The 18620-nt window shown below is 39.0% G+C and overlaps 1 protein-coding gene across 7 annotated transcripts in view; it reads right to left on the bottom strand.

The window, feature by feature from the left end:
- The window catches only part of ptprdb (protein tyrosine phosphatase receptor type Db), a 160261-nt gene that overhangs the window by 87231 nt on the left and 54410 nt on the right, over positions 1-18620 (bottom strand). For 6 of the 7 annotated variants that reach the window (XM_068320867.1, XM_068320871.1, XM_068320872.1 and 3 more), the window contains exon 1: positions 8666-8784. The exons of the other annotated variant lie outside the window; for it this stretch is intronic. The gene's annotated coding sequence lies outside the window, so the exon portion shown is untranslated. Of the gene's footprint in view, positions 1-8665; positions 8785-18620 lie in introns of those variants that run through there. 7 annotated transcript variants of the gene reach the window in all.

The following is an 18620-nucleotide window of genomic DNA, read 5'->3' as shown; positions in this document are numbered from 1 at the left end:
AGAATGGAAGGAGAAAAGGTGAAGAAAATGGAGAAAAGATAACATTAAATATATGAAGTTATCCAGAAAAGTGCACTTTCTTAAAAAAGCTGTTTCCCCCTCTTTTACCCCTCACTGAGTAAAAACAACAAATTATATCAAAAGTATTATAGATAACTGATCGCTCTGGAAATTCTTCCTGGAAATTTCCCAAGGGGGTTAAAACTGTTTGAAATATGTAGTTACAGAAGAGGAGCATCTTACCAACAGAGAACTGTCCTCATGCACTGAATCCATGTGCACACCAATTACTACACTTTACAGTCTCTTCACTTTTATATCTGGCACACACACACACACACACACACACACACACACACACACACACACACACACACACACACACACACACACACACACACACACACACACACACACACACACACACACACACACACACACACACACACACACCACAGTCTCTGGGCATAGCTGGCAGGGCAGTAGTGTGTATCCTCAGAGACCTGCTGGGCCAAATCAATGGCAGCCAGCAGCTTTCCAAAATGAGCGCCACCAACTCACTGGCTGCCACCCAGCAGAGCAGAGAAGCAGCTAAACAGTTTATGAGGAGAGCAGAGTGACATGGCTACACAGCTTACAACGAGTGACAACACAACAGGAAGAATATCGCCGCTTTGCAATGTGTGTGCGCGCATGTATTAAGAAAGCTTTATGTATTCTGCCAGTGCCCGCTGTGTCTACTTGTGTGTGAGTACTTGTTGGGGAGCCTATTCAGGATAAGCTGCCTGACTTTGCCTGTGTGAGCAGGAGTCAATATAGAGGTTCACTGTTTGTTGAATCCCAATCAGAGAGATGTAGAATTGCAATTCTCAATGGAATGATTGTTGTCAGTCATGTGATCCAGTAAGTGGCACAAGTTAAGCTTGCCTGCAAACAACAGGGACACACAATATACATATCAGTCATTATGGCTCTCCTTCTCACACACAAACATGCTGCTGGCATGGCAGGCTGGTTGCTAATCGGTGAATCAGCATATCATCCAAGAAATGTCAGATTACATTATGACCCTGTATTCCAACTCTACAGACAGTATACTGTATGTGTGTAACAGATGAAACACTAGACTATTATGTCTCCTTTCTGTGAGAGGGTGAAATGATGTATATGCCCACACTCAGAGCTTCGTGGAAGGAAAAAATATCAGTCTGAGCATTGACTGAATTCTGAACATGATGGAAATATCAATGTGTTGCTTCTGGAGAGAAAATATTGCTTGAACAACCGGTTTATATGTGACCGGCTGTTTATATGTGTTTATATATCTGTATCTGTTTATATGTGTGACCAGTTCGATCATGTTGACAATTGAACAGTAACATAAAATGTGTCTTCTGATGTAGAGGATTGTATTTCATAACTTCATAAACCTGACCTTTCATTCTTTAAATCTGGGAAACACAATTTCATCTTTCTTCATGTGTGCCTTACATTTTCTGTTCACTTGGAACTGTCTTCTCTTGTTTGATTAAATTGGTACAGAATTAGAATTAACAGATTACAACACAGACACAGAAAACATTGTCATTGTTGAACCTTTCCCTTTTCATTCTTTAGTGAGAAGCTTAAAATATGGCTCCATTGAAAAATACTCCACGGCTTATTGACGTTGAGCTGAGACAGAAGCAAAGCCCGGTTTGTAACTCTAGAAGGCAACCTTGTTATTTTCAATAAACCTATTATAGGAGCTTTTTATGAAAGGCATGAGGGAAACCAGAAGTTGGATAGGTGTCTCTTTGCTTTGGCTGGGAAGTTCAGAGGATGCAAAGGGAAAATGATGCCAATCTCTACACCGGGGGATGTATTAAATGACAGGTCTAATTTAATATTACAATATTGAGAGACCTGCTAAGGCACTTCCTGTGTCTAAAGGCCATCCAGGAATTGAGTAGTTGGGGAATTGCTGAGTAAGGGGTTTGGGATACATTAGAGCAGAAAGGAAATGGTTTCACAGTGCATGTTTATAAGATGAAGGATGGGTTTTGTATAACTATGCCAAGATTGTCTGTTGTTATGTTTATATCTAATGGATTGGCATATCTTAATTAGTGTTGCTGTTCTGTATTTTGTATTTACTGACTGTGACACCATATCATGTTGCAACCAAGACTCTCTAAGAGATTAAAACTGTCCTCAAATGACAGGCTTCATTGTTGTTGTTGTTGTTGTTGTTGTTGTTTTTCTCACATCTGATTTATTTATCTTAACAGTTCACATTTATTAATACAAATGACCTGTAGCTCAGATGTGAATGCATCTATACTCAGGAGCAGCCAGTACGTAAGTATTGATATATTGCTGCGTGAGTCATCCGCACAACCAGAAAATATATATGTGAGACAACTCATTGTATTCAAACCAAAATGGATGTACCAATAGGGAATGTATGCAATATTCTGCATGTAATCTGCTCATGAACAGTTCATAATCTGCACTGCTCCACCCACTGCAGGTGGACTGCAAAAGACAAAACATGCATGAAACATCAAATGAAACATGGGCTTTCATATACACAGTACACAATGAGACATGAGATCACAGTCTGACACATTTTGACATTTCAGGCCAGATCTGTAAATTTACATTCAAGCCCGTGACATTACCATGGCTGGTAATTTCAAATGTTTGGTGCTTGTAAAAGGATTATTCATTATTACGCACATGAACTCACAAGAACATGTGACTGGTGTGGTCACACCGAGAAACATGCACATCTTCACTACAAAGTCGCTCGCATGACACACCTGCACACTCATCCTGTAAAGCTTTATACCACCCTCAATCGTTTCACATGGAAGGACACTTACACAGTCAAGAAAACAACATAGATTGGGAAAATTGTATACACACACACACACACACACACACACACACACACACACACACACACACACACACACACACACACACACACACACACACACAGACACACAGATGCAAAATGTCATGCATCATTTAATCCCAGGTGCCTTAGGGAGTCTAAGGGAAATGGGGAGGCAGAACATAATTCCTGAACATGAACAACAAGAAATGGGATTTGTGTTGGACTCTCAACCCCACAAGAGAGAAATTGAAGGGAAATGAAAAACAACAGGATGAAGGATAAATGAGGGGACAAAAGAAAAAGCTTGGCAAAATGCTCTTATCCTGAATTAACAGAAAAAAGGCAAAAAGAAAAAAGGATAGACAAATTACTTTATTAAAAATCTAAAGGCAAACAGTGTGGGCTAATCATGGACATAAAAATTAGGAGCTAAATGATAATGGAATTCATATTCAGCTGGTGATCAGTGTGAACAGGACCATTAAGCTGCTTGGCCCTGTGGTCAGTGAACTCAATGGTTGTGAGACTGAACCTGGGACCGAATCCATGGCAAAGACAGCGGAGGTAAATACTCCCACAGAGAAACTGAGCAAACACTCTTCACTTCTATGATGGACTGGAAAAATCCTCGCTTTGGCCTGAAGAATTAATCCCTGAAAACTGTTCATAAATGTCTGCTTTACCACTCCAGCAGTGACTGATATAACACAATATTGATTCAGACTTGGTTGACAGGAAAGGCTTTTATATTTATTGTTCTTAACACCTGGAGCCATTACCTTTTTCCAAGAGAAAAAAAAAATCCCCTGGTATGCATGCATCTTTCATGCGGAGAAGAAGAATTAGCACGAGTGGTGATACAGCAGCTACCACAGCTGTGTAAAGAAATGTGTGGAAGCTAGAGAACGTTATGCCCACTATGTCTGACTGACGAGAAATCTCTAAGAAAATACCACAGCAGTGATCACTCAGCATCAAGAACAAATAAATGGTATAAAAACAAAGTTTTGGATGATGGCCAATTCCAATGTATAAAGAAACATGTTCAGTCTCTTTTCATAAATGGAGTTACAGTAACACTGGCTGAAGGCTTTATCTTTGAATCTGTGGGAAAAAAGAGCTCTAAACTATGACAAAAATTTCACAGACATTAACTGAGTTTTACTGCTGTGTCTTTAGGATGGTGATTAAAGGAGGGAGTAAGTAAATCCAGTACAAACATATGCCGCAAAGACGTCACATCAAAGAGAAGGGATGTCAAGATGAGAGAAGATGTTACGAGGGGAAAGGCCAAAACCAAATCTAGAAGAAATGAAAATGAGTAAATTATTATTAAAAATAAATAATAAATAAAGCTTTACAAAATGGAGATAATAAAGAAGGGAAAGAGCTATAGGGGAATGGCTGCAGACAACCACAAATCCTCTGGCAGAGGGAGAAGTGATGTGGAAGTCCTGCAGCCGTGCCACTAAGCCCCTGCTGCAGATTAAACTGTATAGTAGTAAGGAGGGGTGGGGAACCGAGAAGGGGAAAGAGGCAGATAGAATGAGAGAAAAAGTGATAGAGGAGAAAGAAATGCGGAGGGAAAATAAGGTTTTGTGGTCTGGCGCAAAGTTGCTATGTCAAACCATCACGCTTGCCACGGGCATAGAAAATGGGGCAGAAGGAGCACAGTGTGGGTGAGAAAGAGACAGTACCAGAACAGTGAAGAGGAGGACAAGGAAAGACAGGGAAAAGCGAAGATGTAGAAGAAAAAGAGGGAAAAACTTTGAGTGGAAGGCTGTGGTGGGGTGTGTGTGAGTGTGGTTGGAAAAATTACATTGTTGTGGTCATTCTAAGGTCCTCCACAGTGCCTCCCTCAGACCGGAACACAATCGGACAAACTCTGTTTCTCTTACTCTATTTCTTTCACTCTTTGTCCTGTATGTCTATCAGCTCCTCATTACTCCCATTAAACCTCTTTTCTGAAAAATCTAACAACAAGCGAACACACACACACACTGACAGGGCAGACACAGCATGTGTAATAAATATGGAAATCTGATGCCAGTCAGCCTCTGTGATGGAACAGTAAGACGAGCCCTACTAAAACTGTCTGTGAGCACAAAATGCTTGCTTGCTACCTACTGTGACTACAACACTTTGATAAACATAAAAAGAAGGGAAACAACCAAGCAATTTTGTACTAAGAAAGAGGCAGCGAGAGCAAAAGAAGATATGAGAGCTCTGGGAGGAGATGAAGAGACAACAAACCTGCCTGGGTGGAGAACAGATGAAGCAAGAAAAGTCTTAAGTTAAATTTTTAATACCTCACCATATGCTCCCTCCACAGGTAGAGATGTCTTTGCCATTAATTACCTATTTACAGACTGTATGTTGGAGTTACTGGATGATGCCTGGCAAACATAAGGCTTTCAGATAAAAGTTAAGGTAATTATATTGATTGACATTGATGGTTTTTTTTAGTATTACATAATTAAAATGATACTATAGCCGTATTTCAATACAAGGCTGAATGAATATTAACCAAATTTCTTCCACTAAGCAGGTGTGCTTTTACATCAGTTTTATTGGTTGTCACCACAACTACACAACAGGTTAGAAATAGATTTCGATCATATGACCAAAGCAACCATCCATTACATTTTGGTGGTGATCCTATACCTGGAATTACCTTTAGTAGACAATGGGCTTCCAAACTCATAACCATCATTTACAAGGCTTGAACATTTAAACAATGATTTTCACACAAGATCTACCAGGCACAAGAGTCCCGGTAATGTTCTAGATCTGGTGGATCTTGAAACTTTACATTTTTAGGGATCATATATATGATGCGTCTGTTAGATAACAAATTCTACCTCAATATAGGTGTTAAATTTGATGGCTCTCCACATTGCTGAGGTCCTGAAGAAAACTGCCACTGGTGAAATACTTTTATTGTGAAGGTTAAATTATCATAGGAATATTGCTTTGTTGTAAATAATAACTGTATTTGCACCCCATTTGTGTTGCAGTATTGTATTGATATTTTAATAAACTTCATTTTGTGGCATTATGACAATCTTCATAAGGGGTAACGTGGACAAACGGGCACTTGACAGAAATACATAGACTACTAACAGCCTGCTAAGGTTCAGATGTTTGAGAAGTTTGAGGAAGTGAGACTGAGAAGAAGACTCAGATGTAGGTGAGCAGATGACGGGCAGAGCTGGGATGGATTGTAAGCTGTTTCCTCCAACTGCCAGTTAAATCAATATGTATCGCTGTTCCTCCTCCACTCCCCTCAGCGGCTTGTCCACCTCCCTGACTCCTCTTAGCACCACATCGCATCACTTTTGAAAGTAGCAGCCCAGCTGGATGCAGGCTAACTGGAGCTGAAGCAGGAGCTTCCCACGTGTCTACTCTGACTCTGAGAGCATGCTTTCACTAGACTGTTGCTCAAAATAGACTCTACGTGTATGCCATTTCATTATTGAGATGTACAGTAGCACAAAAATCGCAATTGATGCTGTGAGGGAAATGAAAGTATGATTGTATTCTCAATCATACACACAAAGTGGCCAGAAAAAAAGGCAAAGGTTATGACTTTTCAAAGAAAAAATGGATTTTGTTCTATTTAGTTTTGTTTTTTCTTTGTCATCTGATGGTTTTTTTTTTTTTTTTTGCTGCAGAAGAAGTTGGCCAAGCAGTGATCCGGCACTGTTGACCATGCCTGCGTCTTCCTGCTTTAGCTTACATTGGCCTGTTCTGTGGGAACCAAAGTTGCAGTCACTATAATTACCAAACGGACTCTTGACCTTAACATCAGGTCTCCTAACCTGACCTAACCTTTGGAGCAACGACGGGGACTTTCATGAAATAAACACATACATGCAAAGGCACACAAAAAAGCACTGACAAACATGTAATACACAAACACACAGACGCGCACACGTACGCATACAACCACACACACAGCTGGCTCTGCAGATATTGGCATCCATTACATCTTGTGAAACTTAATCTCTTTGAGAGGAGGAACAGCTGCAGGGGCAAGGGTGTATGTGCACACACAGCACACAAACACAGTGGAAGATCAGCTTGGGTAAAACACTTGTTCATCTGCAGACTGGCATGTGACAATTCACCTATGACCTGAAAGCAGCAGGCAAAGCAGTTTGTAATCGAATGGTCCAAACATATCTAACAGGGTGCAGCAGGAGTCTCTGTCATGATGAAATATTTAAAAAGAAAACACATCTTTATGTCAAATGCAACTTTGCCGTCACCTTATTTAATATTCAACATCTTTTGGACACTTTCAGTGAAGAAGAGTCACAACATGTGGCTCCAACTGTTAATGACACTCAATATTGAGGAATTTGTGAGAGAAACAGTGTAGCCGTATGTGTATGATTAAGCAAATGCATGAAGGCACCCCTTGTAGATAGATAGATAGATAGATAGATAGATAGATAGATAGATAGATAGATAGATAGATAGATAGATAGATAGATAGATAGATAGATAGATAGATAGATAGATAGATAGATAGATAGATGTGCTTTATTTATCCCAAACTGGGAAATTTAAATGTATGTAAGTCTCTATTACATACTCTAAGTTAATTGCTATAGAAGTACTCTCATGATTGATTTGAAAATTGAGAGCCAGTCAAGTCTGTAATGCATATATGAACACTATTTGAGGCAGACCGCTGACTTCTGTCAAAAGCACACAGACATTGACTGTGTACATGTGTAACCATCAGTATATTAAAACTCATTACATAACTTAAATGGATGGTAATGATAAATAAAAATGTATATTATATATATTTTTTAATTGTAGAATACCTCTCAACAGCCAAATTGCATGTTACATTAGTCCCCACGTGTGAAAAAGGACCACAAAGGATGTTAAACGGGCAAACTCTGCTTCATTGGGATGAAATAAAAATAAAAATGTCTATTCCCATCAAATTCTTTAAAAAAAATGTTCAAAAGGATGTGATATTAGCTGCTAGAGTAGAATCTACGTCACCCATAAAGTCCACTGTGGCCGTTTTAAATTTGAACTGTTCATGCAGTATTGCGTTAATTCATCAACTGCTCAGTTAAGCAGGTTGAACTGATTGAGTGCCAGAAGCAATTGGATTTTGTCAGTTCCTTGTCCATCCAGTCAGGTCTGTGTTTAGGGTTAGGGCTTAGAGGAGGTCCACCAAACATCCAGCGGGCACCAGACCCAGTGGAAGCCATATGTTTAAAGACCTTGTTTCAAGTGGCGCCCAGCAGTGAAAAAAGATTGTCATAATCTCACAGCACAATAACCAAAGAAGCAATGCAATAAGCGGTCCCAAATGGTGTTTATTCTACATTAATGTTGCTTTGGCACTCCAGGTCAACAACAAGATCACTGACAGTCATTCTGGACTGTAGCTCTTATTATGTCATGAGGGAATAAGATAACAAACCCTTACTTGGTTTAATTTATGATCAATATGAACTCACTACTGCCTGCCACAAACACAATTCCCCAAATCTAGGGATTATCACAGAAAATGTGATGTTTTACTAACGCTTAATCAAAGCCATGATCGGAAACACACACACACACACACACACACACACACACACACACACACATACACACACACACACACACACACACTCTTTTTGCATACATCGGAACGGGTATGAGCGCGACGCACGGGAAACGCTTGATGATGGAGAAGTTTACGCTGTGTCGGGCGTGTTTCACAACAACAGAAACATAGAAAAAGACAAGATGCCTGCTCACCATATCAGCATAAAGCCCGGCGCTGTCGTTGGATAAACCCGCAACAACCCTGTCAATAGAGTCAGTCGCTCTCCGTCCGTCGTCTCGACTGTGTAACATCCACAGTGGCTTCTGCTGCTCTGCCCTCACGATCCAGCAGTGTGCCTCTCTCTCTCTCCCTCTCTCCCTCTCTCCCTCTCTCTCTCTCTCTCTCTCTCTCTCTCTCTCTCTCTCTCTCTCTCTCTCTCTCTCTCTCTCTCTCTCTCTCTCTCTCTCTCTCTCTCTCTCTCTCTCTCTCTCTCTCTCTCTCTCTCTCTCTCTCTCTCTCTCTCTCTCTCTCTCTCTCTCTCTCTCTCTCTCTCTCTCTCTCTCTCTCTCTCCCTCTTTCTCTCTCTCTCTCTCTCTGGAGAACAAATAATTGTTTTATTTATTTACTTATTTATTTTTCTTCTTCTTAATTTTCTGTTGTTGTTTTTTTTTTGTTTGATAAATGCTAAAAGGTTAGATGTTTCTTTGTTCAGAAAACGCACAGTACTATTGGAAATCCTCTTTACTTGAATCTCTTTTGGATTTCGTGTCAACGTGATCATTTTGTAATTTGACTTTTATGAATAAACGGGATGTTAAAAATCAAACCTCTCTCCAGGAAGATGATGATATTGTGATAGACCAGGAATTATTAAACATAGCTCTTAAAAGGAAAAACACTAACACATGGATAAAGGGAAGAAAATTGATTAAAAAAAACACCTGAGACACCTTCTGATACAAGTAGCTCTGAGAACGAAAATGTCTGAAAGAGGCTGTAACAGAAAAATATGATTCATAAAAGAAAAAATTCCTGCAAAACACAAACGGTTCGAGGGCAAAAGTATAGAATTCCTTTCCTGTCCTCAACATGTTTCTGGATGGCGTCAGCTGTTATTTGAAAAGTATAACAAGAAGAGGTGAGCCAGTTTTTTTTTGTTTTTTTTGTTTTTTACCAACAAAGAGGTTTATAGATTCAAAAAACTAAATAAAAAAGTAAAAGACATGATTGTAGAATAGATGATTGTGGAGAATGGATAATTGTTTTTTTTTTCTTAATTTTGTCTGATTTTTGAAAAAAAACCCAAACTTAATAAACTTGATAAATGTTAAAAGGTTGAATATTTCTTTGTTCAAGAAACGCACAGTACTATTTAAAATCGTCTTAACGTGTACCTCTTTTGGATTTTGAGACAACGTGATTATTTAGTAATTTGACTTGTATGAATAAACACGATATTCAAAATTAAAAAAAAAAAATTTCTCTACCTCTCATTCTCTCTCTCGCTCCAATAATTCCCTCTATACTCGCCGAGTGCGATATAAATGAAAGCTTTCAACCATCCTTGGTATAAAGTGAAGTTAGGATAGATCTGTAAATGTAGACGCTGCGTTATTTTGTGGGGTCCATATTGTTAGATTTGTCATTACTCCCTCACTCGGTAAGAGATGAAATTGCCCCAACAGTCAGAATGGGGATGAATTAATGAGGATGCCACACATAATGCCAGCATTACCCCATTTGGTCACATACTACAATCAATGTAGAGTTGACAAAATATTAAAACAGCTGAAAAGTAAATGAACTGAAAATCTATCTTTATTGCTCGGATGATGTTCTAGACACAATTTAAACCTGTAACTCTTGACTCATTTTGGCTACAAAGTCCTTATTTAAATATTTTGTCAAAATTCGATATTGGATATTATCAATGTTTAGTTCATTCAACATTCAGAATAGGATATCTGGGTTGATGTTTGGTTTGGATATAGGAAAAGAGGCCACCACAGACTCAGTTTATCAGTTGTTGATGGAGGCGATCTTATCGAAAAGATGCTCTTTGATAGAATTTGATATTGTCTGGTCAAGGGGAGCAAAACGGCCAAGGGGTTATATTAAAGGACTTGGTTAAAATAAATATTTAACTTTTGCAGGATTAACAGTAAGTGGTTTTAATCTGACACTTAATCTGTTGCCACTATGTCAACTACACTGCAGGCAGCATTATGATGCATTCAAATATTTTCCCAGACGAGACTACTCAGAGTGTGTATGTTAGCCTACGTTTGAATCCTTTTTTGTCATTAAATTATAGTCAAACAAAACATTCAATAAAAGTAGCTACTTCTATTCAGTGTGTAACTGACAAAACTAGTTTGCGCATGACAGCAAACGAAGCTGAAGCTGCTGCAACACATTTCACCATGTCTTCCTGAAGAGATCACATATCCTTTTTGTCAAACAATGTATATGATGCATACATGTCAGTTGACTGTAATGGCTGCTACCAATAAAATTCTTGAACACACACGCACGCACACACACTTTCAGTGGTGCAGCATGTTGCCATCGGCACCATGTAAATGAGACGGAGAAATATAAACGTGCTTTTGTTGCAGAAACTCCTCATCTCAGTGGGTACATGAAAACACAACCTAAGGCTGGACACACATACATAATAGGATTGTGCACGCAGCCACGCGCACTGACACTTTAAAATAATAACCCACACATAAGCCATACATAAGGGATTTTCAATCGAGTTAATGTCACAAGCTGACATCGAATCTAGAGCTGTACTTGATGGGCCTCATGCCTTCACACACATTGGCAACAAGCACATGCCCGGGGCTGCAAAGACAATTAGAGGTTGCATATCCAAGATAAATGTGTCCTAATTGTGTTGCATGATGTTGCTGCTCATTCTGTTGGTTCATGTCCCTGCGCCCTCTCACTGTCAACACTATATGGAACTATCTAGAAGCCTTTGATTAAATATTCAAGTGATGTACCAATGAATATGTATGGATTATTTAGGTCCAATATTCAGTGTATGCACAGATGCTTTCTGTATTTGAAAATACACAACTGTCTAAAAACATTTCAGTCAGTTCAAATGCACCCTACAGGCATTCTGCCTATACTAATTCAAAAGTTTTCAGGCCTTTTATAAGTAGCACATGAACTCTTCCTTTTCACGCTCTGTATCTGTACACATTTTGACACTTGTCAAGTTGAAAGTCTGCCTCCTTGAGAGATGTTTATGGAACAGGGTTAGCAAGTATGGTCAAAATAAAATATTCCAGGCTTTTATGCCACAGCATGGGATTTTTTCATAATTTTAAAGTACATGCTTTAAATTGAAAAATGTCCTGCTCACTTACATTTTTAATCCTTTGATCTGGAGATTGTAAGTCTTATGCTCTACATATAACGATACAGACGTAGGATTGGAATGTTTTGGTGTTCTGAAATAAATAAATTAGTGGAACTGATTTGAAAAGAAAAATATTTTAATTTCTGTGAGGTTAATTCGATTATTCATTAATTCATCTTCAAACCGCTTCATCTGCCGTCGCAAGTCGTGGGGTGCTGGAGTCTATCCCAGTCGACTAGGGGCATGAGGCAGGGTAAGTCTGCATGTATTCTCATAGTTTAACCCTATAAAGTCGGGTTAACTTTTTATGAGACCAATGCTTGTTTTAGTCATGCAGCAAAATCTTTAATATATTTTAAATTGCATGTGACCATCACCAGTCCTCTCTGGGAATTAAGTTGTCAGTCTTTATTAGAATGTCCTATTGTGAGCCAGAGAGGGAAGTACTACACCTCTGTGAGTTGAGAATGGGAACCAAAAGGAGACAGGGAGAGAAAACACAAACAAGGTATTGGATAGACAGGCAGTGCTGATAGAGTGGAAGAGGTTTGAGCTGCTTTACTATATCTCACAACTAATACCTTAATATCAATGTTATAGAACAACAGATTAGTGGAGGTCCTGACAGTGTAGGATACACCATCAGAGGAAAACAGTGCAGTGGGAAGATAGAGGGCATGAGAACATGATGTCTTAAGAGAGACTCATCACATTCTGACAGGACCCAACGGTTCTCAACGACTGGACTCGACAGAAGCTGGTAAGCCCTGAACCAACATGCATGTGTGATGGAAACCAACGCCCAGAGAGACTACTAGAACCCAACGGGGCCGCTCTACCTGAGTACACACAACCCGGCAGCCAGGAGCATCCAGAAGCCATCACCTGAAGAGCCACCGGGGACGCAGACAACCACGTAGACCCAGAGACCAAGAGGAGGCAGCTGCTGCCACCGCCAGGGTGCCTGGGACAGGCCAAGAGACCCACCCGCCACCTACCAACCCCCCCCTCCCCCCCGCCTCCAGTTTGGTGAAGATTTAATTGAAATTATTAAGTTTGTAACCAATATTTTGTCCAACATAAAATTGATATACTTTGTCATTTTGAACCAGTCCTAAACTACAGGATAAGTTAATTGTTCAAGACTCCCTGGGGTCTTGAAAGCATTCCCAGGGAAATAGGAAATGCATGAACTTGCGTGACAACATTATGTAAAATGAACAAAATTTTTAAAAAAAATCAATATTGGGTCATAGGATTCATAAATTTTTTGTATAAAATATCCGGATACACAATTCATATTAGATGGGGAACCCTGAGACAAAATCAGAGTCCATGACCTAATTTGTCTCAGTTTTGAAAAAGTTTGGGAACCACATTTGCTTGTTATTGTGTGACCTATGCCTTTCCCTGATGGTGGCACTCAGGATTGTTGTTGTTCTACTAGTTGCTGCACAATATGAGCTCACCTGCCTAACAGACCAAAAACTTTTGTGGAACAATGGACTAATGGGGCACAGGACAAATTGGATCTACTGACTGTCCACTGTGAAAATGACCTGAGATACTTAACTCATGATAGAACAGGAAGAATACCAATACAATAAATAACATTAATGATGGCTCCAATCCATTTAGAGGTGCCGGTGAGTCAGCAGGCGCAAAGTGAGGAAACTGAAATGCCTTGCAACTATCATTAATGGCTGTTGCTATTTTATTGATTAAACATTCCTTATTATTATATAAAAATATTTTTTTGGGTGGTATAGACTTATGGAGAACATAAAAATCCAGTCCAATGAATCTGAACCTTCTAGGTTAGTATCAACAGGGTTAAAAACTACCACACCAACCCGGCCTTCATTTATACAATGTTGTGATGTAAATTCAAATTATTTAACTTACTTTCAGTGAAAAAGCTTAGTTATTTACACGGAAACAACATTTTTTTTTAATTACTGAAAAAAATACATCAAGGCACATCTAAAGAACGAAACCGTCTGTGTCACTTTGCCCTTTGGGGAAATATATTAGCTTTCTTCACTGTTGGCTGGTATTCAACCACAAAGATGTCCATTGATTAAACAAAAACAAAAAGACGCCGCACACGGGCCCTTGTTCCATCACTTTGAAAGTTCTACTGATGACTTACGAAAGGGGTGCAGACCGGCCACCCGTCGAACCCGTGATATTACAATAATTGCCTGTAATTTAAGCAAGACACAAGCAAACACACACACACACAGACACACACAGACACACACAGACACACACACACACACACACACACACACACACACACACACACACACACACACACACACACACACACACACACACACACACACACACACACTTACTACTGATGGTATTGACGTTTAATAATTAATGCAACACAGAGGCCCTGATTCCCCAACCCACTGACACTTGACCTCAACAACATACACTTGTATACAAAAAAACGTCCATCCATTAAAAGATTGATAACTTTATGATGGACTCACATCCCCTCTCTCAGTGTATACAGAAGTATGAGCCTTGTACACCTCTCAGACACATTATTATCCCTCCTTTCGTCCTGGTCATTTTGCCACTTCCTCAGCCATTTGTTTTCTACCCTGACACAGAAGGCTGTAGCGGGTGCCAACCATTATTTGCATGGCCAGTATTAAGGATGGCACCTTTTCTAGTCATATCTACCGCTACAACCATAATTTCAGAGGAGTTACTAATACAATTAATGAAGAGAGCATGATCAGAGGTTTGTAAGGAAAGAAGCTGCTGGTTTCATTATCATGAAAATATGGGATTCATATCCTTAAAGCTCTCATCAAATACATTGATTAAAGTACAATTCAAATATGACAACATTCTGTGCTTATTTCACTCCACACACTAAGTTTCTGAGTTTTTTTTCCCATTCATATGTTGAAAGGTACCATTTTGACTCATGATGTCAAACTTTGATTTGAACATGACAATATAAATTTTCCTTTGGTTTATACAAATGTGTAGACAAAAGAATGTAACGTAAAATGCAAGTATTACAACTCAGCACACATAAGCTCATGATGAATGTATTACAAAAAGCTACTCAGGGAACATGCTCTGATATGTACATTCATCACACACTTGAGGTAGAAATATCTCCTTCCACTAAAGGCAGGGGTGTTTGTGTGTTTGCGTGTGTGTAGTCAGAAAAAGAGAAAATTAGGGAGTGACAGTAAGAAAAAAGAACCAGAGCGTGCAGCCAAGCAGTCTTTAATAAGCTTTTATTGAACACTAAAGGAGTGGCCTAGAGAATGATGAACATCCAGCCTGCTCTTTTCACATGGAGGAAATTGCATTTGGGAATATTGAGCTGGCTTGTATGATGAAGTACACATCCTGTTCTCCACACATACACAGAAACACACATTCTTTATGGTAGTGAGTATTAGGGGTGCTGAACACATCGTATTTATAAAGTCAAAGCTGCAAGCAAGCATCACATGCACACATAGGATCTCATTAAATCTGTGTACATGGGTTGGATGAACACTCCCAACTATTGAAATGACAATCAAAGTGCAGAAAGAGAGAGGAAGGGAGAGAGAGAGAGAGAGAGAGAGAGAGAGAGAGAGAGAGAGAGAGAGAGAGAGAGAGAGAGAGAGAGAGAAACAGAGAGAAAGGAATGTTAAAAATATATCTACAGAAAAAGAAGAAAAAAGAAGAAGCAATGAATAGAAATATGGAGTCAGCCAGGAATGTGAAAATTAGACTATGGTTAAGGGGAGAATCATAAATGTAAAGAACGTGTTCAGAAGAAGATATTCTCCACTTTCACTATGGCTGCTGAAAAGACTATAAGAAATGCATGAAAATTAAATTCCAGAAATATCAGTATCATATCAGTTTTGAGCCATTGGTACCAAAAGGTTCTGTACAAATGGCAAACATACAGACCATTAACCAGGACTGTTGACATTGTCATATTAAGTCAGGAATGACCAGCTAAGCAGCTATCTCATTTGTGAAGAACAGCAAGGCTGCAGATGTATAAATGCTAAGGATGTAAAATACAGTAATATGTACTGAGTAGCCTTTAGTAGAGAATACACATCTTTATCAGGCAGGGTTAGCAGAATGATCAGTTCTGGATCATAGTAAAGATGTAGGAGATTATAATACATATGTTGACATCACACTGTCACAAATATGTTGCTTAGATACGGATTTCAATTGGCTTTCATGAATCTGTAATGTCGGACTGAAAATAGATCCAAATGCTATTACGGCTAAACATAATTTTATTGATATCTGATTAACTATTAATGATAAACCATATTTCCTGACACTAAAAATAGGTTTCTAGGGACTTGACATTAGGTGGTAATACCTTATTTGACATCATTACTGAATATCTGTCAAAAAGAGTTCAAATTTTCTTGATAATGTTATGTTTTTTTCATATTTATATATGTATATATATTAACTATTGACTATTTTGTTGTTGTTTTTTATGTTGGTGACATATTTATGAAATGCCTCTCTAAGTGACATAAAATTAAATTTTAACCCAGGAAGCTATTTTCCAATTTCTGGATACTAGTTACAATGGTATTAGCAGAGGTTCTTGAGCTGTCTGGAATTTTTTCTAGTTGGATAGGATATCTATGTTTCATAAATGAAATTATAAGTAGCATATGCGTTACAAAGAGATCTGTCTGTTGCACACCATATGATATATGCTTGACATTTAATTATGCTTGTACAAGTCAATTATTGCATGGCACACAATCAGATACTTGTGCTGAGACACATGCTCACGCGAGCACGCACGGGTCATGGAGAAGTGGTTGTCACTAGGATTGGTTCCTGCTGCTGAGGGCAAATCCACAATAGCCAATTATCTGTCATTATATGCCACAGCAGCTCTTGAGGTCTGGATGCCTCTACATGTTTCTCTGTGTGCATGTGTATTTGTAGTGTGTGAGGGAGGGAGACAACGGAGAGATTGGCAAATTGCTAGTTGTAGATTTCAACATTCTGACGGATGAGAAAAGAAATGTAAAAGAGATGTACAAGGAGGGTGGTTGAGAGGGGAGAGTCTGAGCAGGGCAGGCAGGGATTAAAAAAGAGAATCTAAAACGAAACAAAGGCGAGATTCATGAATATGTTTTTAACAGTTAACAGAAGATGGAATGCTGGGTAGCCACAGACCTCCAGTGAGCTGCAAATTTGTGACTGATGTCTGGTGACCGACTTGCTTAATGCAGAAGGACCTAAACATAGATGGTCACAGACTTAGCAGAGTGAAAAGTGATTCATGATATAAGAGCAGTATTTAGCCAACAACCAGTGTCTAGACTGATTTTGAAACATTATATGACAATGTTTGGCATGACAATATCAGACTCTGTCTCAGCGAACAGACAGCTGGTCCCATACACTGAAAACAACAAGTACTGTACCAGCATTAACAGCTGTGTGTTGCTTTCAATAATGAGGCAATTTGTTTAAATTAACAAAGCTGGTGCTGGAGAGCTCATGGCAGAAAACTCCTATGACAATTAAGAAGAAGAAGCTTTATTTTCCATTATACAAATTGTACAATGAAATGATAATGTTAGAATGGAGAATTAGTCCTGAGCTACCGCGAATGAGAACAATGGCAAATTTGTCATTTTCTAATTAATAAATAGTCAATAGACAATTGTAATAATTTCGTCTTCAGCAGCTTTTTCCACCTTGCAGGTCACGGGTCTGCTGGAGTCTGTCTCAGTTTACATTCAAAATTGAATTCCTTACTTTTTTTTTTTTTTTAGATTTGGGTGTTGTAACAGAAATTCCACCGGACAAATGTCCTTACAAATCTCAAAACTAAACATATAGAATTGAAAATATGTGATCATGGTTAAATATTACAATTAGGTTGAGACATGCATTTACTGTATTTGAGTGAAATGTAATGCAGTCCAATAAAAATGAAACAAAGTCGATAATACGGCCCTATCAGATGTGTTTAAAGGTCCAACAATATACTCTTTCTAATTAATTTCACACAGCTGCCAGACATCCAACTGCACTATATATGAAATATATTTGTCCTGAATTTCATTGTCATAAAGTTGATGAAATGAGCTCTATCAAATGCACATGCAATTATGCACATGTGCACGACTTGTATCTGTCTTATTTTTCTCTCTTACTCTTCATTATTTAAACAGTAAATTTTTCTAGGGTAATCATGGAGGTACTTCCACTCTCAGTCAGCCGACCGTATCACCGCTGTGGTTTATTGTGTACACATGAGATCAGCTGATCAAACTGAAGCCGACCAGCATTTTTTCCAAGGCTGATTGACATCCCAGTGGAATTGTGGAGAAAAACACAATGTGTTTGAAGATGGGAAAAGAAATCAGCAAAGGAGACAACTGCTGGGTATGGACAGGAGATAATAAAGCCGTGTCTCCCTGCAGTCATCATGGACAATGAGAGATCTTCGGAGAAGCCAACAAGACTTGTCTGGAGTCAAAGAGAGTATTGGGAATGTAGTCTGACGTACCTCACTGAAACGTGGATATGCATAACTATGTTTTTTCTGCTGAGGGCTTCCAGACTGTTCGTGATGACAGGGATGGTACAGCGAGCGGTAAGAGGAAACGTGGTCTTGCCGTGCTTGTGAACTACATTGAACTGTTGGATGTTAGACTTCATCCCTATATTACCTCCGTCCGTTAAGTCTAGATTGCAGTGAGGAGGAGAATGAATGGAAGCTAGGACACTAAAAGACAAGATACAAACAATCC

The sequence above is a fragment of the Antennarius striatus genome, chromosome 8 (assembly GCF_040054535.1).
Source record: "Antennarius striatus isolate MH-2024 chromosome 8, ASM4005453v1, whole genome shotgun sequence".
Lineage (NCBI taxonomy): Eukaryota > Metazoa > Chordata > Actinopteri > Lophiiformes > Antennariidae > Antennarius > Antennarius striatus.
Note: the sequence above shows the minus strand (reverse complement) of the source record. Positions and strands in the feature narration are given on the sequence as shown.